The 26,385-nt window shown below is 39.8% G+C and overlaps 1 protein-coding gene across 3 annotated transcripts in view; it reads right to left on the bottom strand.

Moving 5' to 3' along the window:
- Positions 1-26,385, bottom strand: part of ZNF608 (zinc finger protein 608) — a 108,736-nt gene that overhangs the window by 76,691 nt on the left and 5,660 nt on the right. The window lies entirely within an intron of this gene.

Raw genomic sequence — 26,385 nt, 5'->3', positions numbered from 1 at the left:
GTCAGTTGCTAAACACCTGCAAAGAGAGTTAGCATTAGACTAAGCTAAATTTAAATCTAGTTGATTTGAATTATGATTTAAATCATCAGTCAAGAAGAACTGGTATCTTTTTAAAATTAAAAAATGCATACTTATTTTTGCCATAATGGTAACAAGCATCATAAAACTCACAGATAACATACATATACTACTTTTTTTTAAAGTTATTTAAATATGATATTTAAAAATCTTTTAAAATATTCTAATTATTTTAATTTTTAATATTACCATCCAGCTCTTACATATGCATACATATTTTATATGCTCACAGACAGACCCAATACCTCTTAATAGACTGTTTCCCATTTTACAGCTACATTAGAAACTCAAATACTATTCCTTTACATATCAAAACTAAATGGAAGCATCCGTTTACATTACTGAATGACTATCTTCTCTAACTTAATCATGAATTTTTCCCCACAGTGCATTAAAATCTAATAATCATAGGGAATTCTCTAGCAGCCCAGTGGTTAGGACTCTGCACTTCCACTGCAGGGGGCACAGGTTCACTCCCTGATCAGGGAACTAAGAGCCTGTATGCCACGCAAAATGCATCACTCCCGAAAAGAATTAGAAAATCTAATAATCATAACCAAAACAACTTAAATTGCTTTGTTTAACTTTTTTAAAAGGGCATTTTCCGTAAAACAGATATTCAACAAGAACGTGCTGTAGAGCACAGGAAATTCTATTCAATACTCTGTAATAACCTATACATGAAAAGAATCTGAAAAAGAATAGATAAATGTATAACAGGATCACTTCGCTATATACCTGAAATGCAACATAGTAAATCAAGTATACTTCAGGATAAAATTTAAAAAAGAAAAAGGGTATTTCCTTCAACCACAAATCATTTTAAGATAAGCAGCCTTGGCTCTCTTTAAGTACGTTTGTTTTTCAATGCTGTGCCAATGTGCTAAGTCACTTCAGTCGTGTCTGACTCTTTGAGACCCCATGGACTATGTAGCCTGCCAGGCTCCTCTGTCCATGGGGCTTCTCCAGACAAGAATACTGGAGTGGGTTGCCATGCCCTTCTCCAGGGGATCTTTCCAACCCAGGGGTTGAACCCAAGTCTCCTGTGGCTCCTGCAAGGAAGGCAGATTCTTTACTACTGACAAAAGTGAGGACTCAAGTGAGAAACTAGACAAAAGTCCTATGTATATAAAATATCAAATAGTATGTAAAAAACACATCTATCAAGCAGTTGCTTTAACCAACAACTTTAAATATCTTTTTAATAATAACTCTGAAGCACTCTGATATCTTATGTGACTTCTGTTTTGTTTTGTTCTAATGGGATGGCGCTGGGGGAATGTGTTTTGGGTAGGCCTGGTACTGTGTGTTCTTCAGCCTTATGTTCTAGAATTCTGGTTACTCTTTAAACTCTTAACAATTTATTAACAAAATCTCTACTCCCAGTTTTTGCCATGTAATTTTATTCTGAATACAAATGGTATAATTTGAAAAAAATATTTAACCTCCTGATACACCGTAACTGATATAAATGTCTCTCAAAAGCAATGTGGTTTTTAAAACCAGTTTTTAAAAATCCAGTTCTTAAAATCACAATTATAAATACTCCTTTGAAATCTAATCATTGTTCTCAAAATTTAAGTGAAGATTAATTAACTAATGTTTTAGCAAAAAGACTTTAAGGGGCTCTGGAATAACTCAGCCCCCCAAGGATATGCAAAACAATGGTAGAAATTAGTTTTTCTTTCTTTTTTTTTTTAGTTTCACAGATGAGCAAAGTTAGCTCAAGGACACAGGAGTTTATAGCGAAATAAGGGTCCAAGTCTAAGCAGAGGTTCCCAATCTAAGCACCGTGAGCGTGCAACGTGCAACCCGGTTTCATCTCTGCAGAGCCCAGAGTTCTGGGCTGAAAGGGGGCTTTGGGAGTGTGTGTGGCCAGTGAATGTCTCCATACCGGCAGTGAAGGACAACAGATGGGACTCCTGTGGATGCTACGTCTTCCTCTCGTAAACCTTCTTGCTTTCTTGTGCCCTTGTGCAGAGCGGAGTCACACTGCAAGGCGTGGGGTTAACACACGTAGCGACAGTGAAGCCTCGTAGTTCTAGAGAGTCAACCCCAGCCATGTCACAATTTGAGACAGGCCCATAAGCTGAAGACTTCCTCCCCAGCACCCCTTCCCTTCTTTTAGAGTGCTCCGAGTGGCATGGCCCCAATCCATGCACCTAAGCGTGAGTATCCAAGGCAAAAACACAACCTGGGACCCCCAACCAGTACCTCTTCCCACTGAGAGCAAGTAATCCTTCTCTGCCTATCGTTCTCCAAGTGCCTGGTTAGAGGAACAAACACGTTCTCTTTCAAGTGCGTTAGGAAGTCTAATATTTTGTCAAACAGAAATGAAAAATAAACCTAATCTAAGCTGTCACAGAAATTGTGAGATGCCTCTGGCAGTTCTATCAAAGTATGGAGACACGTTGGGACTCTTTGAAGAAATGAAACTGCAGTTTATCAAGTGTGATTTATAAGCAACACTGATGTAGCTGGTAGATAACACTGCTGTCTAATCATTAGTAGTCAGACAACAGCCATGTGAACACATCAATTATGGGCCACGGCCAAAAGCCCTTGAGATCTTGGAGATTAACAGCCAATCCTCTGTTTTACAAGCTCACATCAAAAAGAATATTAATAAGAGGAGGGGCGATGTGAAAGCTTGTCAGAGTAATTCAGCCACTAAAACAAGGCATTTTTCCCCCCTTCTCCTCTCTGTTGAATTGGCCCAAGGAAGTAGCTGGCATCAGCTACAAAGTGCAATGCTGCCAATTTCTTGGGAAATGTTTTTCACTAACATATGGGAACTTGTAAGGGTCTGCAAAACTGCTATTTGGTGAAGAAAGACAAGCAAGCCTTCATGTTCCTTTTTTAAATACTGGTTTAAAACAAACAGGGTCATTATGGTATTAGTGAATTATTTTTAAATTAATATGCATGGAGAAGTAGCCATTGACTTTGACTCTACCCAAACTATCAGAAATTTTGTAAAACCTCACATCATTCTTTGACTTCCACCAGTCAACAGAATTTAATTGAGTAACGACTAGTAACTACTCTGCACATTAATGAGTTTCTTCAAATGAACATGGCTCTTTCCAAAGTAGGACAAAAATAAAATAATGTGTGGTCTCTTAAGTACTTAAATTCCTTCTTTCCAACTATCTCAGGAAGACAGATACAAACCCCACTGGTATTTCCACAGTTAGAATTAAGCCAGCTCTCACAACCCACACATAGAAAGCATTTGCCAAAATATATGCCACAGGCACAGCATATTTTTCACTTATATTGTTGTTAACATACGCACCAGTGAGGGCTGCTACTTTCTTGCAAGTGATCAGGTTAAACCAAATAGCTGGCAACTAAGGGTTTAGTGGGGTTTTGCAACACAAGCCACGCTACAGAATACATGGCCTGGGTTTCCCCTGCTACTGAGCGATCTGTTTGCATTTTTATTTATAAAACACTCTATATTTACAGAGAGTGTTCCTAATATTTCATTTGCTGCTCATCATTTCAAACTCAGCATAGGGTGGTAGGAAAAATCATCAAGGGAGAAAAAAGCAGCATGGGGTTCCTGTCACTTGTCAGCAGTCAAGCTGTTTGGCCCCCAAGTAAGTTACTGAACTCAAGGCTTGCTGACAAGCAATTGTTAAATCAAAGATTCTTTACCTTGGGTTCAAAGACTTAATGGAGTCTGGGAAAGCCTGTAATTACAGAAGCAAAGGTTTATGTTTGCACATAGATGCACTTTCTCCTTCTTTTCTTTTGCCTGGGGAGAGAGTCCATAGATGTTCAATAAAATCATGACCCAGAATAGACTTGAGCAGCAAGAACCAAGTGGTAAAGTCCAGGGCAAGAGCCAAGCTTCTTTTTCATTACAACGCATCCTCAATACACGTTTGCGCAAGTAAAGGCACAGCATGAGTTCTAAACCTTGGTTTCTTCACCTATAAAACCAAAACAGTAACACTAACACGTTCTCTGATGACCTTTGAAGGTTATCACAAAAACCTACCGTACTTCAGAAGTACTTAAACACAAGGGAAAGTGTTAATGAATGAAACATTCCTTGGGCAGCCAGTTGCTAGGCCCTGTACAAAATCTAATAATTATTGATTGCATTTTTGATATTAGAAAGGAAATAGCCCTCTGAGTAAACAACGTACCTAGGAAACTTACTGGGGCCCAGGAAGGGTAGGGGCAGATAGGGGGGCCTCAGAAAAAAAAGAAAAACAACTGTTCTCTGGCTTTGCTGATGCTATATTAGAAACTTACTATAAAAGATATTTCAGTTTCAGTTATGGGCATCATCATCATCATCTTCCCTTTAGCGTGTAATTATGAGATTTCTTTTCTTTACCACTTTTCCAGTCAAAGCTCTCATCAGAAATTAGAATTAATAGCAACTTAGCAGAAACTCTAGAAGAACCACAACTGTGCCCTGGCCACTCAACACAGCAAGAAAAGAAGAAAAGGTCTTTCACAAGAAACACAGAGAGTTTCAATCTATTAAATGTATATTTGCAAGTGTCTTTAAAAAAAAAACAAACATATTTTAATAATAAGTTGAGTTTAATGGGCAACTTCAAGGTAAAAAAACCAAACCACTGTTCTATTTAACAAGTTATGACTATGAATGACATATGATTATAGTCAATGATTATCCACCAAAGCTGTCAGAATGGGCTGCGCTCCAAGTTCTTAGACAAACTTCATCAAAGATAAAGGGGTCAAATGCAGGCCTGAAATCCTAAGATCTTATTACACTTCAAACTCCTGAACTGGCTTTTTTCCCCCCAAATTAGATTAACTTGGTTTAAATACTTTTCCCAAGGTCACGCCTAAACTGTAAGTTATAATAGACACTCTCTCACTTGAATAATGACTTTTTTTTGTAGGAGTAGTCTTCTATTTTAGCCCTGAGGGTTTCGTGGGTGACAAAGAAATCATCAGACAAAAATCTGCCAGCAAACAGGATGCCATTGCAATCTGTTATTCTGACACAGCATAACCCTTCTGGGTAAAGCATCTTTATCTTTGTTCTTTAAAATTCAACAGACACGCTCTAGCAGACCCAGGCAAGCAGGTGCAATATAGCCGATTACATACAGATGACGGTGCTTTAGAAAATTAAAAATGCTGCATAAATACAAGATACATCAAAATCCAGATAATTCCCAGCAACACTTTTGCTTGTGATCTCTGCATGGAAGAAAGACAGAAGACGTGGACTCTCCATGGAGCTGGCTCAAGGCCCTCCTCTCTCTGAAACTCTACTAAGAGAGAAGCTAGTTCAGCATGTAGTTATGAGCATTTCCTAGAATCAGGCACACTGCCAGTTGCTGGGTGGCATCCATGCTCTGCAAGGTCTCATGCTGCAGGAGAAACAGAAGGGGTGCAAGTCAAATACACGTGTCTCAATGCGGCAGTTAGGAGTGGGGGGAATTACACCTCTTTTGAATCTAAAAGGACACTCAGAAAACACAGTCCAAGAAGAAACCACGGATTCATGTTGATATATGGCAAAACCAATACAATACTGTAAAGTAATTAACCTCCAATTAAAATAAATTTATATTTAAAGAAAAAAAAAAAGACACAGCGGTCCCAGAAGAAACTATGCCCAGGGTCATAAAAGAAGTTAGTGTCAAAGCATCGAGTGGGACCCAGTCTCTCAATCCCCGTTCCTAAACTTCTCCCCTGGATCACGATCCTCTGATCCCAGGCAGTAATCAGAGTCGAAGACCTGCCCCAGGGAACAGTCTACCTGAAGGCTGCATGGGGCCAACATCAGCAGGACCCAATGGCTATACTCTGCTGACTAAGAGGGCACGAGAGCAAACTGGCAATTTTCTGAAGACCACCTGACCAGGAGAGACGACCTCCACAGATCAGTCCCATGGCAGTAATACTCAAACTGCACGCTTCAGACACTCCTCAAAACCTATGAGGCAGTTTCCTCCTACACGTTGCTAAACCAAATGGTTAACTAAGGAAAGCCGTGGCCATCTTTACTACTTAGGCATAGACTGTGCATGCTGCTGCTGCTGCTGCTGCTAAGTCGCTTCAGTAGTGTCCGACTCTGTGCGACCCCATAGACAGCAGCCCATTAGGCTCCTCTGTCCCTGGGATTCTCCAGGCAAGAGCACTGGAGTGGGTTGCCATTTCCTTCTCCAATGCATGAAAGTGAAAAGTGAAAGTGAATTCGCTCAGTCGTGCCCAACTCTTAGCGACCCCAAGGACTGGAGCCTACGAGGCTCCTCCGTCCATGGGATTTTCCAGGCAAGAGTACTGGAGTGGGGTGCCACTGCCTTCTCCGAGACTGTGCATAGACTTAGGCATAGACTAGGCATAGACTTCGCTCTAGGATTCTAAGAAACACAGCAAGGGTGTTTACCAGGCTCTAAATATTACGAGGGCTGGAGCTGCAAACCATGAGTCCTTCTTGTTCCACCTGCCACGTGATCAAGTATAGTATTTAACCACCTATAATGTAAAACACTTCATGAAGCCTTATTTAAAGCAATATTGTGGTGATTTTTCTATAAAAAACCTCAAAACAGTAAGCAAAAACAGAAAATTTTAATAACCATTCCTAACGTCTGCCTTTGAGAGAGAGAGATAAAGAAAGACATCTTCAAATAAGCTATCTGAAGCTTTTCCTAAACGCACACAAAGGAGTCCCCTACGTGGGAAGGGGATCTGGGACAGGGTGTTTTGGGAAAGGAATAAAATTAAGTACTCTTCAGGTGATCCAGATGTAAAGCTCTGATTAAGAAACAATGCTTTTGGTTAAAGGGTTCAGGAATTTTGGATACTGGATCAAATATTATTTATATTCCAATATAAACCCAAGAGCCAGTAAAATGAAAATCATGTTCACCTTTCAGTTGGAAACTATAAACACTGCCAACTACCATCAAAATGGAACAAGAAAAACATTTTTAATAATCTTGGAGAAATATTTTTCTACACCAGTACAAAACCCAGAGTCCACAAAAGGAAATGATTTTAAATACAAACCTAACTACACAATTTAAGACATTTACACAGGAAGTAAAAAAAAAAAAAGCATAAACAGTATCAGAAGACAAATGAAGAAATGAGGGAAAAATTATAAGCACATGAAAAAATATTTGTAAAACACAAAGTATATTTAACTAATAAACACTGAAATACTTGAAAGTTAGTCAGAGGTTATAAACTGCTAACATGTAGGAGATACAATCTGCCCTTTTCATACATGAAAAGGGCAAATTTTAAAAAAGGCCTTCTCTCTGATTATCATAGATCAGAGCCAAAGAATTAGAATTCAGAGCATTAAACTGTAGAAATATATGTATTTCATGTTCCATTGTTGATGGGAATGTATGGGACAATCCTGAAACACATTCAAAGTAAGATTCACCAGAGCCTTTTGTAACTGAAAAAAGATTAGAAAACACCAATGCTATTAGCAGAGGATCAGTTAAATAAATTATGGAATCAAAGGGAGCAAGGGAACATATGATACCTAACACGTAGAGTGATGTGAAAAGAGCAAGGTACAGAGCTGTTTCTTTACTATGCTCTGATCTTTTAAGGAGATGAGATATATAAATATACATGCCTGAACATACGGAGACTATTTCAAGAAAGACATACAAAACTGTTCCAAGTAGTTGACTCTGGGGAGTAGGTTTAAGGGGGAAGTAAAACTTACTTTCCATTATATAACATTTGCATACAGCTTAACAATTTATATACTGCTTTTCAAATTTTGAGTCAAATTTTAAAAGTATTTTAATAAATACAACTAGTTTGTCAGGGTCCTAGATCAGTCTCCAGAGTAGCAGGACAGTTAAGCGCCCAGGGAGCATACAACAAGGCCCATGTGATGCACGGGAAAAAAATTAGAATTTCTAATTATACTATGACCATTTTAAATTTCTGTTGTAATTTGAGTAACGATAAACTACTTAATCACCAATTTAGTGGATAAGAGCGTGGGCAAACTCTTGGAGATGGTGAGGGACAGGGAAGCCTGGTGTGCTGCAGTCCACGGGGTGGAGGAGTCGGACGTGACTTGGTGATTGAACAGCAAACTACTTAATACAATAGGGTACATGCACGCGTGCGTGCGTGCGTGTGTGTATACACACACAATTAGAGACATCCATTAAATATCTGCTCTTTTCAATATGGTTTGAGGAAAGTACCATTTTGTTTGCTCTCTGGGAAAAAACTTTTTATGATCTTGCGCCTGAAATCAATTGATAAAAATCACACAAGATAACCCCCTCCATCTCCCTTAACCATTCAGAAACTACAATGAACTTAAACAAACAAACAAACAAACAAAAAAAACCTACTTGAGGAATAGAGAAGGAAGTTAAGCTTAGGGTAGGTCCCCAGACAATGAGACCCTAGCCTAAGTCACAGCCTGCCCCGTCCCTATTCAAACTTCTAATCCCCTCCCCATCTCTGAATCTTACTTGAATTCTTCATGGCTCCCTGGAGCCTGGCCTGACCCTTCCACTTCAATTTCACCTCCTTGCCCTCTCCCCTTTCCCTCACTCAGCTCCAACAACCTTGGTGTCTCCTGGAACACACAAAACACACCCTCTCCTCCAGGGCTTGTACACCCGCTGTCCCCCTATGGCCTCCTAAGCTCTCTCCCCAGGGAGTCAAATGGCTCTTCCTCGCTGGCTGCTGGGTCCCTATTCAAATGTAAACAAATACTAACTCTCCTTTCCCCACAGCTCTCTACCACCTCTTGCTTGATTTTCACTTACAGCACTTAACACCAAGCAAAATATCTTTATTTGTCCCAAAGAAACTTAGAATACAAGTATCATGAGAGCAGAGACTTTGCAGCCGATCGTATCTCCAGGACTCAGGCTGTGTTTGGCATGTAATCTGTGTTCAGAAACTACGTGCTGCATGAAGGAATGGATAAAGGGATGGATGAAAGAATAAACTGAGACCTACAGGGACACCCTCCCCTTTCTAATATTTCTACTGTCAGAACACAAAACAGTCAAAGCTCTCTAAACTGTAGGAGGAGGCAGAGAATGGCTATCCACAGTATCTGTATCAAAAATCCCTTGACAGAGCAATAATATCCTGCACACATGACAAACAATGAAAATTTGCTCTCATTTTTCTGCCACAAAACCTACCAACCACCCTCCCTCCAACATCTGTTCTCATTTTCTGACTTTCCTTCTATTACTACGGAGGACCTGTCCCACTCCAGAGGCCCACAGATGCACCCATGCAATAGAGCTTCCCCACCTCAACCCCGTGCCTCCTCCAGGACACCTTAACCCCTCTCTCTGGAATGATCAGCTTTTCTCCCTCTCCTGTATCAGTCCCATCAGCATACAAACAAGTGTCCAACTTCAAAAACGGACACACATTCCCTGACCTCAGATGCCCCTTATATAAAAGCTAAACTCATCAGCTTCTGTTTTTCTCTCACGAAATCCAAGGACTCCAGACTGTTACTCTTCTCATTCCCATCCCTCACCCAGGACTACTTGTCTCAAGATTGATCACCAACAGCTGTCATCCTTCCAGGGACAGAAGTCAATTCTGAGTCTCATCTTAACCCGACTTTTTGGCCTCCTTTAACGTACCTTGTTGCATCACGACTATACACTCTTCTTGCTAAAATTTCTTCACTTGCTTTTCAGAAACATGAAACTGGCTTGGTCATCTTCCTCCTCCGTGGACGGCAGTGCTGGCTCCCTTCAATGTTCCGAGGCTCAGCACTGAGCCCCCATATTCTCCAACTATAAATAGGTCTAGCTGACCTATTCCGGCCCCATGACTCTAAAGCCCCCCTGTATTTCCACTGGTTCCGATCAAGGCCTCTACCACTCACCATCCAATTTGAGTATCATCCCTTGGCAGCCATGGGGTATATCAAAAGTCCCAAATCCTGACTGCACCCACCCCAAAATCCTAGTTGTTACCCTTAATTCTCATCCTCTCACCACTCCTCATTACTTTAGACAATGTGAACACTTATCAGCAATGCCACAAATAAATCTACGCTCTCCTGCTGGGGCCAATGAAAAAGTCTTGTTAACTCATTTCCTTATTTCTCTCTACAGTCATCTCTTCACACAGCAGTCAAGGGCAAGTTTTTAAAAACAAACCAAACCTCTCTGCATAAAGGTTTCTCATCTCATTCAAACTAAAATCCAAACTCTTTACAATGTCCTACGAGGCCCTGCATGATCTGACCTGTGCCTAACTCCCAACCCAATATGACATGGTCTGCCCAGAATATAGTTCATGTGTACTATCTGGGTGGATGTAACAGCATGTACAGTCAACCAAGAGACTAGGAAACACATCTAGAAAAAAAAAGTGCAAATATCCAATCAATCAGAAGAACAGGCTTTGCTAGCCCTCCAGTTAGCCCAATTCTCTCTCTCCCGTCTCAGGTTCATACTTGACACAGCTCCCTACCCTGTAACTAGGCTTCAAAATCATACCTACACTGCACTTCACATTCATCTCTTACACCCAGTTCCTCGTGTCAAAGTCTTAAAGAAATGTCAAGAGAAGAGGTCCTTCAACAAGTAGGCAAATCTTCTATTTTTTTTTTTTCCAGTGAATCTCTTCTCCACTGTGTCCTAAGATATGCCAGGGTTCCAACAGAAAAAATATACAACCGTGGGCTTTGTCAGTTCTAAAACCATCTTCTTTTCCTAAGTCAAGCCTTCAGAGGAAATTAGAGACGAATCTGCTTGCACAGGGCTTCTCTGGTGGCCCAGATGGTAAAGAATCTGCCTGCAATGCAGGAGACCCAGGTTTGATCCCTGGGTCGGGGAAGATTCCCTGGAGAAGGGAATGGCAACCCATTCCAGTATTCTTGCCTGAGAATTCCAAGGACAGAGGAGCCTGGTGGGCTACAGTCCATGGGGTCACAAAGAGTCCGACATGACTGAGCGACTAACACTGCTTGCAGAAACTCTGGGAACTCTGGCTGGTGGTGAGTTGACAGGTACAACTGGTGAGTTTATTACCCATTATCTTTCTGACCTGTGTCCTTAGAATTCTAGTAGCCTTGACCCTGTGCAGCTGCATTCATTGATCTTTTTCAGTAACAGATTACTTCTATTATTTTTATTTTTCAAATCAAATTCATCAGGTAGAGTAGAAATGTGCCAAGAAAACACAACCTATATAAATGAACACATATATAAAAATATATTAACACAAATGAGAAACAAAAAAGTATGACCTTTATGCTACTATCAAGTCTGACTCACCCCATAACCTAATGGCAGTATCAGTCCTTATCAGGTTCCAACTTGAAGCTCACTCCTTACATTAGTTAGAAAAGTCCCTTACAATACCCACTATGAAATCAAGACAAGGCGGGGAAAAAAGCCATGTCTGACTCTGCTTCAAACTCATCACTTACACACCTTGTTGTCAACCTCAAATGTTAAGAAACACTTACAGAAGAGGTTCCCTCCAAAATCAACTTCACAAAAAGTCAGCTTTGAAAGCCCCCCGGCCTCTCCTCCTACCAGAAAGTCCCCACACTTGAGCTCCATTCTTGGGCCTTTAAAAGTCTACTTACAGTGGTGACCATCTTAAAATCACCGTAATCACTTATTCAATAGGTTGCTGTAGGGCAAAGCTCTTGATAAATGGAGGAAAATTAGGCTCTAAGCAGACGAGGAGATATCAAAAGAAAGATATATTTAAAATGAACATAGGCAAAGGAATCAAAGCAAAGACCATCTCTGCTTTAGGGTGGCTGGCCTTCTGTTTATCTTGCTCTCCCATGCTACGATAATAGTCTCAAAGATCTACGCTTAACGTCTCCTCAGGAAGTGCCTTCTTTTGGCCTGTATTACACAGGTTTTCCATGATCTGAAAATCACTAGCCCACATAGCTGGCCTTCTGCTTATCTTCCTTACCAGAAAAGAGAAGCTCAAGCTTGTTCTTTGTACCATTTTTAAATGCTGAGGGCTCAATAATCAAATATCAAAGCACCAGACGTGTGGTAAATCTGACACGTACAAATTTAACCCATCTGTCTACATTTTCTGAATATTGTGAAATCAGTTTGTATAGACACACCCACATGTATGCATGTATATTTTGGCATGTTTGCACTTCCTTGCCTAGTAGATCACTTTTCCACGAACCCCAGCCATTCTACTTGAACCAAGCAGATCTTATCAATAGCCCCATGGTCTAACATTCTCCTGCCCCATGATACTTTTCTCTTCTTCCCTCTATCTCTTCTTACAATTCTGGGTAATACAAATCAAGTCCACTCTAAAGCCCTACTAGCCTACGAATTTCAAAGCTAATTTACTGGACCAAGACTTCAGCTCAGTGGTGTCCCAACCACAACAGAAGAAGGGGACCTCTCTATCCTTCTGTCCTTTAAGCTCTGATCTGTACAGGAAGCAGCCAGAAGAAGATCCTGAGCAGCTTTGAAAGCATCTGCTTAGATGATTGTACTCATGTCGGAGCAAGAGCTATTTAGAATAAATGATGCTGAAAAAGAGGCTGGTTCTTCCATAGCACTAATCATTACCTAACCACCCGTTTCTGCAAGCTTACTCCCTCTTTGAGCTTCACAGCTTCAGTGATAGAAGAACGGGCTGGCCCAGGCCTCAGAGAACACCACAGTGAGGGAGCACCCGCCAAGGTCTGAGCAAGACTGTTTATTTCCCGAATGCTTGATGAGGTCACTGGCAACACTCTTTAACCAACAGAGGATGACAGGAAAGTGATATCTTCTTAACACACTTGAGAAGAAACCTATTTTGAGCCCAGGAAAGGCCAAACACACACATGGTAGGAAACACTTGAAAGATAACATAGTAAATCACTAAACATTAAAAATTACTTCTCTTCTTGATCCCAACTGTTCTTGCTGACTGGTATAATAACTTCTTCAGATTTTTCCTTGACTGTATATACAGACATACATGTGTGTGTAGGTGCGTGCGTATTTATAAATGTGTAATATACAAATACGCTGTATTTAGTGACTGACTCTTCCTTCTCTTTTGTTGCTTAGTTGTTGTTTCCCGCACTCCCCCAAAGGGTACTTTGAAATCCTTCCAGTTTTTACAATTAAACCTAACCATCTGGACTAAAATCTTCACATTCACTAAATTAGTCACAGATTTTGTGGGTAAGCTGAGAAAGTAAATGCTATGCTCAGTGCTAGGATTTAAACCACATCTACCACAGCAAAACACTCTCTCTCCAATAATCTCTCCAATTATGCACGCACATCCAGGCTCAGATAACATGGAGACAACTAGAGTTCGTCGCACAGAATACTCGTACAATGAGTATTACTCTTCAGATTCCTGACTTTTACAAACAGGCCAAAATGAAATTCTTCAAAAACCCTGCAGATATATTTTACAGACAAAAGACAAATAGGTGTATTTTTACTCCACCATTTAACTTCCTGCTACTACTAGTGTGTGCTGACAGCTTTTCACCCAATTCAGAGGCAATTTGCGGAGATTCGTATCTATGTGCTGAACACCAGTGAAAATGTGATTTGAAAACACTGGACATTTTCTAGACTTTTTTCAAGTACGAAAGTCTACAATCCCTTCAGATTTCACTATCTGTGTCAAAAAGGAAAATTTAATGTGTTTAAGTTTTCAGCTGAAATGCAACAATGGCAAGTGATTTTCGTGTCATCAGCCTGTCACAGGTAAAGGATGGTAGATGGTACAGAACTTCATCCACCTAAAGCTGAACAGGAATATCTACAGCTGTGCTAAGGCCAGGTAAGTAGAAAACACTGGTTTTTACAAGGAAATAAGGTACATGAATTTATAGGAGGCTTATGGATTCATATGCTAGCCTTTCAAAGGCGACATTAAGCCTTTAATGTGAGCTATAATAGAAAGTACTAGACTTCTGTGTAAGCAGGTTTATAAAAATCATTTCCAGAGCATCTTAAAAAGGTTAGCATGTTTCCTTTCGCATTTTATATGGGCAACAAAAAGCATCCAGTTAAAACAGTATGCAGAACAGGTTAAAGAGAAGGAAACAGACACAAGCGGACCTTGCTGGCAGGAAGCTGAGCACCACTTCCCTGCGCTGCATGTACATGTGAACACAAACTAAACTCACCGAAATACATGGTATGTTTAGATTAAGTGCTTTTTAAAATCCTCAGAAACATCCACATTGTGGAGGCACTAACAATCTGGGGTAGAGGAAGGGTGGGGGAGACTTTCCTTCCAGGGGGGATTAAAACAGCAAAGAGATTTCAATCTTGCAAAGCCTCTAAGCACTGATAAATATTAACATGAGCTATGCTTTTTTATCTTTGCGCTTTTGTTTTGGTTTCCTAAGTAAACCTAGGTTGAGCACAAATATCAGTCAAATGACACCTAAAGAAATCAAATTTAGGTGGGCATTTGCAGGGATTTACCACCTCTTCAGTAAAACATGACTTTTGGGGGCTTGATTTTTTTTTTAAATTTACACAAGTTTAGCCTACTTCGTGACTATGACAGTGCTAATTTTATAAGATTTAAAAATTTGAAGTTTTACAGCACAGGAACTATATTCAACATCCCAAGATAAACCATAATAAAAAAGATCATGGAAAAGTGTGTGTGTGTGTGTGTGTGTGTATGCATAACTGAGCCACTTGGCTATACAGCAGAAATTAACATTATAAATAAACTATATGTGAATAAAATAAATTTTTTTAAAAGTTTGAAAAATTATGTTGGATGCTCACAGAAATAAAATCCAGTCTCTTTCTTCACGAACATAGAAAATGTTAATAGAAAAACATAAGGGATGAACAACAGCAATATTTAAAAGTCACTAGCTTGACAAGGATGAAAATACTTACACCTAAATCTTTATACCCTCTCTGCTTCCCTATTTCTATAACCCTCCTGCTGCTCACCAACCCCCTCAAAAGAAAATTTGTAAAATGAAGCTATCAGCTATGGATTTAGACTCAAAAATCAAGCCATTTCAAAAGGATCATACCAAAATAAAGGTACTATAACTTAGAAAGGATAAAAACAAAACAAGATCATGGTAAGCCAATTTAACATACTTAAGACTAATTTATCAAATGTGCATCAAGTAACAAGTAATTTTAATGTTACAGAGGGAATGAGTTTTTTCATGGCCAGACAGCATACAAAGATATCATGTAGAAACAATACTTGTAAGTAACCAGAGTTATCATTAGGGTGACAGTTTATACACAAAAGAACACTTTGAGATAAAGGGTTTCACTTCCAAGATTAATGTTAAAATAAGAAACAGTGAACTGGGGAGTGTTGAAAATGATACTTCTAGAAAATAGCACTTTACCAGTGATTTCCTTAAGCCCACTGTCCACAATTGGATTAGAAGGAATACAACTACAACAGGATAAATGCCATGATTTCTGGTCTTTACTGTTCAATATAATCTGTTGTTGTTGTTTGCTGTTCAGTGCTAAGTTTTTGCAACCCCAAGGACTGTAGCCTGCCAGGCTCCTCTGTCCATAGGATTTCCCAGGCAAAAATATCTAGTCCTAAAAAAATTAAAGAATACAGAAAGAACGGAAAAGACAACCTGAAATTCTGGTTGCCAGGCAAGCCCTGTGCTATACCACTTCCCTGCCCTGGCTGGAAAGTTTCTCTCTATTCAGTACCATGTGCTGTGCTGTGCTTAGTCCCTCAGTCATATCCGACTCTTTGGGACCCCATGGATTGTAGGCTGCCAGGCTTCTCTGTTCATAAGGATTTTCCAGGCAAGAATACTGGAGTGGGTTGCCATGCCCTCCTCCAGGGGATCTTCCCAACCCAGGGATGGAAACCAGGTCTCCCGCATTTCAGGTGGATTCTTTATCGTCTGAGCCACCAGGGAAGCACTCAGTACCATGGTCACTAATGAAATAGTAGGAAATTTCTGTAGAGCCCCCATTATTCAAGAGAATGCACTGCTGATGGCCATTTTAACAAAGGCTCTCCACCAACCACCACCTTCCCCGGCCACCTTCTTCCCACTTTTTACTCCCTTCCTCTACCACCACTATCATCAGTCCATCTCATCTGAAGAGAAAATTCAGCAACAGCCAGGGTACCCCTCCCAGGGGAAAGAACTTTAAGTTTTAGTTTCCTGATCAGGCAGCAAAAAAGTGACAACCTGCCTCGGCCTTCCTCCCCTCTGTCTTTATATCTTAAAAAGTACACTTGGCTGAGCAGTTCTCACCATTCACTGATTCAGTCTTTTGTGAAAAACAAGGGTAAGAACAGCTAAACATGATCACAAAACAGTACACTGGGCACTCAATTCCTATATCTTACAGCCTCATTCTTTTACCTCCTGGTCCATAGGATTTGGTGACTGAATAAAACTTAATCTGTAAACAAATGGTTTGCTCTACAATTAAACCATTCATTCCTTTTTTTGTTAAACTGCTTGGCTGCTACCCAACCCAGAGACTTCTAGGCTCTTCCATCATTTAGTGATCCCAATGGTTAAAAGGCAATAAGCTCGTTCGGAGTTTATAAAACTATGCACTGTCAACAAAAACATGTAATGTTTCCAAGACGTACAGTGGCTTCTACACACACAATGGGGAGCTGTGTGTAGTCTCCCCCCAAACAAAAATGCCCAGCCCCAATTAAGCACCCTGGGGGCCTTCAAAGCAGTTATGCTAAGTTGCAAATACAGCAACATCCACTTGAACTCCAATGGTCTTGTATGCTTTTCCTCCCAAGGTAGGGAAAAGGCTGGGGCAGACCAACCTCATTAAAGGGTAATTAGTGAACCCCAGGACTTGAGGGGCTAGCACAATCGTGCCCATTGTAAGCATTTCACCATGGGGCCACTCTTTTCTCTTGTTTTTTTTTTTAAACCCAGGAGGTCTCTACAATCTGAAAGGACCACATTTTAAATTTTTAAGGATTTAATCTGGCTCTTTTTTTCTACTACCAATCTTAGAGTAAAAAGAAAGGAAGCAAAACAAAGAGCGTTGTAGAATTCCAGCACAGCTCAAAGTTTTTCAATAAAATAACTTGAATAATTCATATTCTACATACAATAAATAATTTAAGTTTACTTTTAAACAGTGAAATAAATGCTCTATCTCCTGGCTATAGAGATTGAAAATAACACATTAAAAAAAAGGACATTATAAATCAATCAATACAAGGCTTTTATAATTACATGTGACAGTGTAGTGGAAAAAAATTGATCTATTTACATGTGAAGGTGTTATTTAGAAACTAATACAGAGTAATGTGATCAACATAACCACTTTACCATCAATAAAATTCTTCACACCTCTTTAAAACCATCATTACCGTTGATATCAATCTGCCAAGATGCTGAGGACTGAACACTACTATAAAATACACCAGTAAATGTGGCTGTTTACACTCTTTAAGACTACCTCCTTTCTGCAAATACTAAACCTGAGATCCCACTGCCTTGCTACTAAAATTCACAGTACAAGAGAAAGTAGTCTTTTAGGCAAGTAATAAAGCTAAATTTGAACTTCTCAGCAAACAAGATGTAAACAATTCTGATATTTACATATTATATGTAATATAATGGGTGGATCAGTATCTTTGTTTAAAAACAACAACAACAAAAAACACTAAAAAGGAGGAAAAGAGTTTGGAGTAAGTGACTTCCCTCAGAGTAGAGCCACCCCCAAACCCAGAGTTGGAAACACTTCCTTGCAGTGGATTATGTAGGATAAGGGGAACTACAGTCACAAGAAGCCGTGGACTACGCCCACCGCAGCCCACCAGGTCCAACAGCTTCCAGAAGGTGTGCTCAGGATCTGGGTACAAACTTGGGGGAGAATTGTTAGTGCCCATCGTGATGTCTTTAACCCCTGCCCTTGTATTTGTTAAGCCCAATTAATCACCTAATTCATTTATTTTTTGAGTATCAAATTAAAGAATTTTAAAGTGTTTAACAAATCTTTTGTGTTTTTACTGAATATTACATTATAGAGATGATATACTTAGAAGCAAATCTGTGTGTATTTGTGTTGTTAAAACATTGCATCAGGAGGTACCCTCCATTAAAACCTGGGCAAACATCCTTTTTATGTTTATTTTAGAAATACAAAATTGATTTGTGTTAACTTAAACATACACAGTACATTTTGAGAAATCTTCAAAAAGGTGGAAAAAGCTTATTATGAGATGGTGGAGGGACCCCACCGTGGTTATTGTGCTTCTTTAAAAAAAAAAAAAACAAAACAATCTTGTGCATAGAAGGCTTCAAGGGGGAAAAAATGCAAATCCTGGAAGTCATTCCCAACAGTTGGAAACTCTGCCTCTTCAAGTAAATCCAAGGGCTCAAAAAATAAATATTCAAGAGCATTAATTTGTTTCTAGATGTGTGCGTGCAAGTAAAACAGCAGTCATAATGTGGAAATTTCAGTCACATTTTGCAACTAATTGGAAGCAGATTAGAATTCCGCCCCAGGGGAACGTTGTCAAACTAGAAGCAAATGAAGAAAGAGGTGAAGGCGTCGTGAAGAGCTGACAGATTTACAGCGCTCAGGGCTATAAACGGGTCCATGCTGGGAAGGAGGGCGCGGCCCGGCGGCGCGCCCCCGACACGGCCCCCACCACTCCCACCGTCGGGAGCGCGCGGCCCGGCCACGCCCCCAAGGGCCCTGGGACCTCCATCTGCTCCCCCAGAGAAACAATAAACCAGGCCTTCCTGAGAAATCCGTGGCCCTGATAAGATAGAAAACCTGCAGGCTGATAAACTCAGGAAAGAAGGGCAAACGTCAGAGGGAGAGAAGGTTTTTGTTTTTGTTTTTTACCAGTGGGGGAGGGGAGCGAAAAAGCAAGCAGATTGTGGAGGATAATACAGCTATAGAGTAATGGAAACAGCTGCTCGCTTTCTACTTCAGTGTCTGGCATCTGCTGCGGCATCATGGGAAAGGCTGGTGAAGGATTTGGGCAAGGAATGTAAATGGAGACAATTGGCCAAATGGAGTTTGATGCGGAAAAGCTCAATTGCTCTGTCTTCAAATCATGTTGTTCCCTTCGGGGAGCAGAAACCAACAATATGACTGAACTCACATTCCACTTTCAAACCAGTTGAAAGGTTTGGGAATGTGAACCGCTCTTCAACCAGTTACTTCAGATGTGAAACAATATAAAGGCATAAAGCCTCGTTGTTGGAACAGCCTCCATTTATCAAAGTGCGCGGTGGCTAGTCCTCTGATCTTCATGGAAAAGTTAAATCGGAGTCCTTTTTTCCCTATGGACTCCACTTTGAGAAAAATGTTTCTTAAGTCACCGCTGCTTGCTTACTTCTGAACTGGCTCAAGAGACAATTTCTACTTGTGGTGCCTTATTTTCCCCTTGGCTGCAAAGATTCGGTTCAAATTTCATTTCCATCACAAAAGAATTTGCAAAGAAGGAAAATGAAGAAACATAACTGAAGTGCGGCTGTGCTAGTCATAAGATTATAATAAAGCACAGATTTGATAGCATTATCCATGTACTGTGGTGAACCACACACAAATAAACAGTTCTCCATGAAGAATGAAAACCCGAGGCTTCTGCCCTTCCAATTCAAACATTATTGTTGCTTTTAACATGAGCCGTCTGTAAATCAGCTGAGGAGGTGACAGGAAATCCAAAAGTAATCTGGTCTGGCTAGGCACACTTTGTTAAAAAAAAAAATAACAATAAGAGATGCTTTCCAATTCATCCTGATGATGTTCTCAGTGAATGGATAAAACTATAAAATCCAGGCATGGAAACAAATAGTACTTTTATGCAAATTGAATTCAAACACATAGCAGGTATAGCAACCAAGAAAGTACAGCCTTTCAGTAAGGGGAAAGCATATAATCTACCAGGGAAGGACTTAAGGACCTTTGAACCTTCAGTGACTAATGCAAAAGACAAAAAGGATGGATCTAAAGCGGCCAGAGGACCATATGTGCTTTCCTGAGAAACCAAACCAGAAGTTTTCCTTAATCAAAAGGACACACAGTGACTTCTAGGAGTTCCTGAAAGTGTGACCAATTGGAATTTGGTCTGTTGCTAATTGAAGCATATAAAAGAGTCCATTTCTTAAAACACACTACACTTTTTTTTTTTTAATTCACTGCCACATGACAAAAACCAGAATCAAGTTGACTGGTAGAAGATCAGTGCAACCAAAGACCAAGCTATTATTTCAAACTGTCAGGGGAAGGCAGTAAAATTGCTACCAGGTCTCCTTAAGTTACCCTTCAATAAAAAGAAGCCATCAGGGAAATAAGAGAAAAAGAAAACACATCAAAACCTTAAAAGTCCCTTTAAGTAAAATTATATGTCTGTGGCACCATGCCATCTGTTCTCTGGTTAACATAATAAGCCAATTCCACGACCTAAATATCTGCTTTCTAAAATCATTATGTATAACACAAAATATAATCAATATATTTTTAAACTGCAAAAGCTGCCTTTTATGGCATTACTGAAATATGCTTAAATGTCCCCATAGGCACGTTTTTCTTAAGATGCTAGTGAGAATAAGGATTCCCAGGAGTTGCAGAAAGCCAGTGGTTGAGCTAGAACAGTCACAGTGAATAATAAAAAAACTAGGCTGGGAGGTAGGGATGATAAAGAAGAAAGAGTAGCTTTGAAAAATCAACAGCAGTGTCTATTCATCACTTCCAACCCATTTGTTTGAGCACCCTTCCCTTTGAGTTCCCTATTAAAACCAAAATATATATTATTAAATTTTCATTTAGCGTCACAGGATGGAATGGGGTGGGGGGCGGGGGTGGTTCTTTCTAAATACCAGATGAGATCCACGTGGTTTAGGGGTCACTAACCTATCAAAATATAAGAAGTATTTGCTTTGTAATCTCTTCAGTTCTTCAGGCAAAAGCCATAATCTATTTCAATACTTTTTCAAAGGTTATGTCTAACCAAAATTTAGCAGGTATGCAGAACTCAATTCTAGGAACAAGGTGCCAATCTCCCTGTCTTGAGTATCCTTTATATATCCCAAAACAACATTACAAACAGCCCAACTGATGATTAACCTCCTATGAATTATTTAACAACCCTTCATTCAGTTGCAAAGGCTTTGTTCCCACTGCAAACCTTTAAGGTTGAATTAAAAAGAACTTGCAACAGAGAGCAAAAAGTCACTAAAGAAACATCATCTGGAAGAGAGACATGGATAGATATAGAGGGGCCAATTACTTTGTAGCAGAGTAGAACAGAAAAATCAACTGTGACTTTTTAAAAAAAGAATAAAGCCCACAGTAACTAAAAACTCCCAATCCACTCCCAATCCAACAGCTGTGTATGAAATTATAACATTTCTATACACATGTCTATGAAATAAATACCAGTCACAGGGTACCAGTCTGATCCCTCTAAGAGCCTGTAATGATGACCGAAGTCATTCCTGAGACAGAGATTTCACCTGTTCTCTTTCCCTGTAACTTTAAATGTACAGATTAAGAGGATATTATTATTAACAATAGTACTAGTGAAGAGGGGTTATTTCTACTCTGCTGTTGCTAAGGATCTCTCAGTATTTGCTTAGTTCTGTGTTCTACAAGAATGCAATACAAGTAACTTAGGAATCAACTGTTTAGTATTCAAGCAAAACCCTTGATGTTCAGATCACCGGCAAGTTCAGAGTGCTGGCAATCAAAACTATGTTGTGCTACAGTAATTACTATGAAAAACTTCCAGTGCTTAATATTAAAGAATAGAATAACATGATCATTCCACCTCTTCTGCACATCTAGAGTGTGTTCAACATGGCAATTATCTCTGTTCAAGAAGCAGAGAGTTTAAACCGCATTGAAACTCAATTATAGCCATGACTTTTTAAACATACACTTCAAAAGGCAGGTTTCATCACATTCAAATCACTGAGCAAAATCTCCCCAGCTTTAAAAAAAAAAAACTAGTTTTTATCCCTCTCCCACGAGACCTCTTCAAGAATAAAAATGATTTCTTTTTAGTTTTTGGACCCACTTCCTTCTTCCTTTATTTAAGTAGGGGGATGACTGAGCCATGGTGAAAGACAAACAGAGATCCCATCTGATAAAAGCATGGGATGTGCAGCCCTCCCAAATGTCATTACCACACCACCTAGAACTGCCACCATTCTTAAAAACCAGATCACACACTTGTTAACAAAAAACACATTACTTTGCTACTTTGAAGAATGCAAAGCAACAAGGAGTGGTAGATTTATGATTTAAGTGTTCGTGGCTAAAATAGCTTTCCAATTATCAAGAGCCTCTTAGGAAGAGCAGGAATGCATGTGTTAATGACTGCAACCAGGGGTTCCTTCTCCACTTTTTTGTCAGAACCCAGGCACATCCTCCCTGCAGCTTCACCATTAACATGTCTGTTTCCTGTCAGCCCACTGAGAGATAATGTCATTTATCTCAGGGAGGCACAAGCCCAGTCATTAGCTTCTATAAAAGACCTCAAACAAAGGCCGGATAATGTTTTACCCAGGGCTCTTACTAAAACCAGAACCCAGAACCTTGGCAGTCTAAAAGTCAAGGACTCCAAAGTTATCGTCGTTAAAAGAATATTTTCCTCATGATCAACAATCCCAGACTAATAGCTCTAAACCAGAGTAAGGCCTATGGAGAGCAAATACCGGTTCAGGACACTACCACATACAATTAGATTAACCGATAAACGCTGACCAGAGCTAGCCTGGGACAGCCTTTGCCCCTCTTGCCTCCAGGGGGAAAATTGACAGAATAATTCAGATACTGACTAAATAGTTAGATCTTTGAAGAACTGACCCCTCATTGTGATTGCCTGCAGGAACTGAATAACCATTATAAAGTGTTCAATGGCTGGGCTTCTGGAAATCTTTTAAATAAAAGTGGAACTGGTTAAAATAAATGTAGGAACATATGTTTTCACAGTGTTGCTCATATTACTGCAATTCTGAGTTTCTATGAAGTACCAGGTGAACTTTTTTTAAATTAAAAAAAAAAAAAACAGGCACACACAGGCACAGTCAAAATTGGAGCAAATCTCAGCCATTCAACCCATGTTTTTCATGCTGAAAATGAAGAACAGATGGTTCTTTCCATGTTGTTTGAATCTGGTTATTGAACACCTCTGTGGTTAGGGAGATTTCTGCTTAGCACTTTCGGCATACATTTCATTTACTAACTATAAAATGCTGCTTAGGAAAAATAAGTCTTTATAACACTCTAATTAAAACCATCTTGCAGCCAAGCAATTTTACTTGAAGAGCATTCTTAACCTCATGACATTTTGACAATCAATCCCTCTAGCCCACCCTCCCCTTCTTTTTACAGACTATTTGCAAAGTTATTAAAAGTTGGTAAACATTATTTATCTCTTTTAGCACAATCAGTTGTTGAGTTTTCTTTTTTTTACATCTCTCCAGCAAACCCAGCAGATTTCAGATACTATGCTCAGAACCCAGTGATGTGCCTGGCCATGCAAATATTCCAAGCTTCCATGGGTTCTCACAGAAGACTTCCTTGGGGAAAGGGCAGCCCATCTCAAAAGCCCTGTCACCCTGTGAAGAAGCCAATAAAAAGAAAGGAGCTGAATCAATGCTGATTGGGAGCTGCCCTTAGTTACCAACCTTTTTAACAGCTAAGTCCCTTATGTAGCTTTCCAAACAGTTTGCTGTCCAACAACAATGGACTTTGTTCTTTAATTATAGCAAGTGACCTTTCTGCCCTTTTATTTCACAGTAGATAAACTGTGCTCTCTAACTAGAATTTGTAGGGGGCACTGTATTTGGGGGGAACCCTATCATTCACAAAACTCATTAATCAAAATATGTTCTTCAACTACTCACGCTCACTTAGACAACGTGCCAGAATTCCCTAGTGAAGTGTAAAAAGGCTTCTACAAGAGAAGAAAATGAATGATATCCTTTATAGACAGGTCCATTTGTAGATACCACATGTAGGCTGTTAAGGACCAGCTTAATGAAAGCAGCACAATATTACTAAAACCATTCTCTTTGCTAAATAAATGTGCACTGAATAGTTAGAACCCCAGACCCAAACATAAGATTCCCTGTGCTTTTAATGTGTATCTGAAGTCTCAGCTGTTTTTAAGAATTCATCTATGTATTTTTTAACTTCTCAGTGATCAAATAAACCCATATACCATACTGAACTTTAGCCCAGCTGATTGCCTGTGTCTGATAAGTCAAAACTATAAGACAGTTAAGGAGGACACATGCAGAAGAGCCTCAATGCAGGCTATTATGCTTCAAAAGAAAAGGAGGGGGCAGGTGGAGAAGCAGGTTTTAACAACCAAAAGCCAACCTGTCAAATCTACTTATTCAGACACGTCACTGGTGGCTTAACCACAAAATGGGCTATAGAAATACAGCTCAAACATCTTAGAATTATGGCATGTTTTGATTTTGTTCACGTATTAAGGGAGTGGCGACTTTTACAACATACTTGTGGTTTCCACATAAAGGAGTAGAATGCTCATTGATTTAATTAGGTTTCATAAGGTCCAATTTATCATGTTTTACATGACTTTCTGTAGTGAAGAAACAGAATAAACAGACCAAAAATAGACATTTAAGCATGCTGTGAAAATTAACCAGTGACAGCAAGTCTTATGAATCTCCTGTGAACCATCCAACCAGGGAGGAAAAAAAAAAAGCACAGACACCACACTGCACCCCCCTCTGGTTTTCACATTTGGCCCCTTCATGAGCCACATCCGACTGCTGAAAATTAATCATCTTCACTTTTGAGACACTTACTCTTCACAACCCAGACAATCAAACAAGGCTTTGAAATTAAACCATTGTACAAAAACGTCAAAAAGCCTTTCTCAAAGGATGCCTCAGTGTCCGAATTATCTGGTCAGGTAAAGCTTGTCCTACTAAATCTTTCCCTCAAGAGGTCTCCTCCCATCATTAGAAATTATTTTCTAAACTGAAGTCAAGTTTTACACAACCAAGAGTTAGTGGCACTGGAGTTACTTCCCTGGGAGGCATCTGTACAAGGCAGTGCCATTCCTGTGTGCCAAGGAGGAAACATTCTTAAGAAGAGTCCTCCTGGGGTGGGGTAGAGGTAGACAGGAAAGCTGGAACAAGCTTCCAGACCCTGGGCCACCACTACAGGATTCAAGGCCCTGAGCGCCACCCCTGAAGGGTCGCTGTGCCCACACCAGCAGCTGTGGCTGGCAGTGGTATGAATCGAAATACACTATGCTTGCTCCCCTCCTCCACCCCAGACCTGCCATGACTTGTTTGCTCTTCATTTAGGCCATTCATATTATCACATTTATACTGCTCTGACTGAAGATGAGTTGCATGTATATGAATAATTTAATTCTTTCATTTTTCATCCAGTTTCCTCTGTGACTGGAAAGTGAAAAGAACACAAAAAACTGGAGAACCAACACCATGCTCTAATCTCAGTTGCCATGACAGCAGCCTTTGAGATACTGAAATGTCCCGATTGCCAGCTAAACAAAATTGTTGAATGTGAACATTTGGCTGGAAGATTAAAAGGCTAAGGGGAATGCAAAAGGGCAGTACCTCCCACATTCCAGGCAGCAGTGAATCCAATCAAATGGCTCTGACTCCTTAACCACAGCCATTGTGAGCACTGGATTAGGGCAATTCATCTAGATAGTTAGAGCAGATTAGAACTGCAATTTGAAGACTATTGGCAACAAAAGTAAATGCACTACTGTACTAATAAGATTTCAGAATGCCCTTTAGTAGAAATTGTGAGAAACTCTACATTTCAGCATAAGAAACAAAACCTGGATTTTTAAAAAAATGTATTTAAATTCATCAGTTCAAAATGCTGTCTGACCAAGGGCTTATGGATTAAAGAAGCAGGCATGCAGAAGGTTTTTTTTTTTATTTTGGCATCATCTACACCTTAATGTACCTTCATCAACTTCTTAAATTTTAAAACCAAAACTTCATTCCTGTACTCCCATTTAAATCTTTAACAGAGGAAAACAAAAAGATTTAACAGACAGCGGTGAGTAATTGGACACAGAAATTGTCACCCTAAAACATTTCACATTTCTGATATGAGAAATAGCAAAAATTAAATTATTGAATAAGCATATATATCCAAACAATCATGCCACAAACCACATGATGTGCATTCTGCTTCCACAAGGCACAATCTACAGTATTAAGAGTTAACTTTATAGAGTCAGCACTTCTCCCCCAGCTCACTCTCAACCTGTTCAGTGGACTGAGTGCCTTCAGCTCTGGGACATTACTTAATGCACAGTAATTGCCAGCGCATTAAGTCCTAGGCCTCCAGCACTAAGCAGCACAACAGTGGG

The sequence above is a fragment of the Bos mutus genome, chromosome 7 (genome assembly GCF_027580195.1).
Source record: "Bos mutus isolate GX-2022 chromosome 7, NWIPB_WYAK_1.1, whole genome shotgun sequence".
NCBI lineage: Eukaryota > Metazoa > Chordata > Mammalia > Artiodactyla > Bovidae > Bos > Bos mutus.
This window is presented reverse-complemented; position numbering and strand designations above follow the sequence as displayed.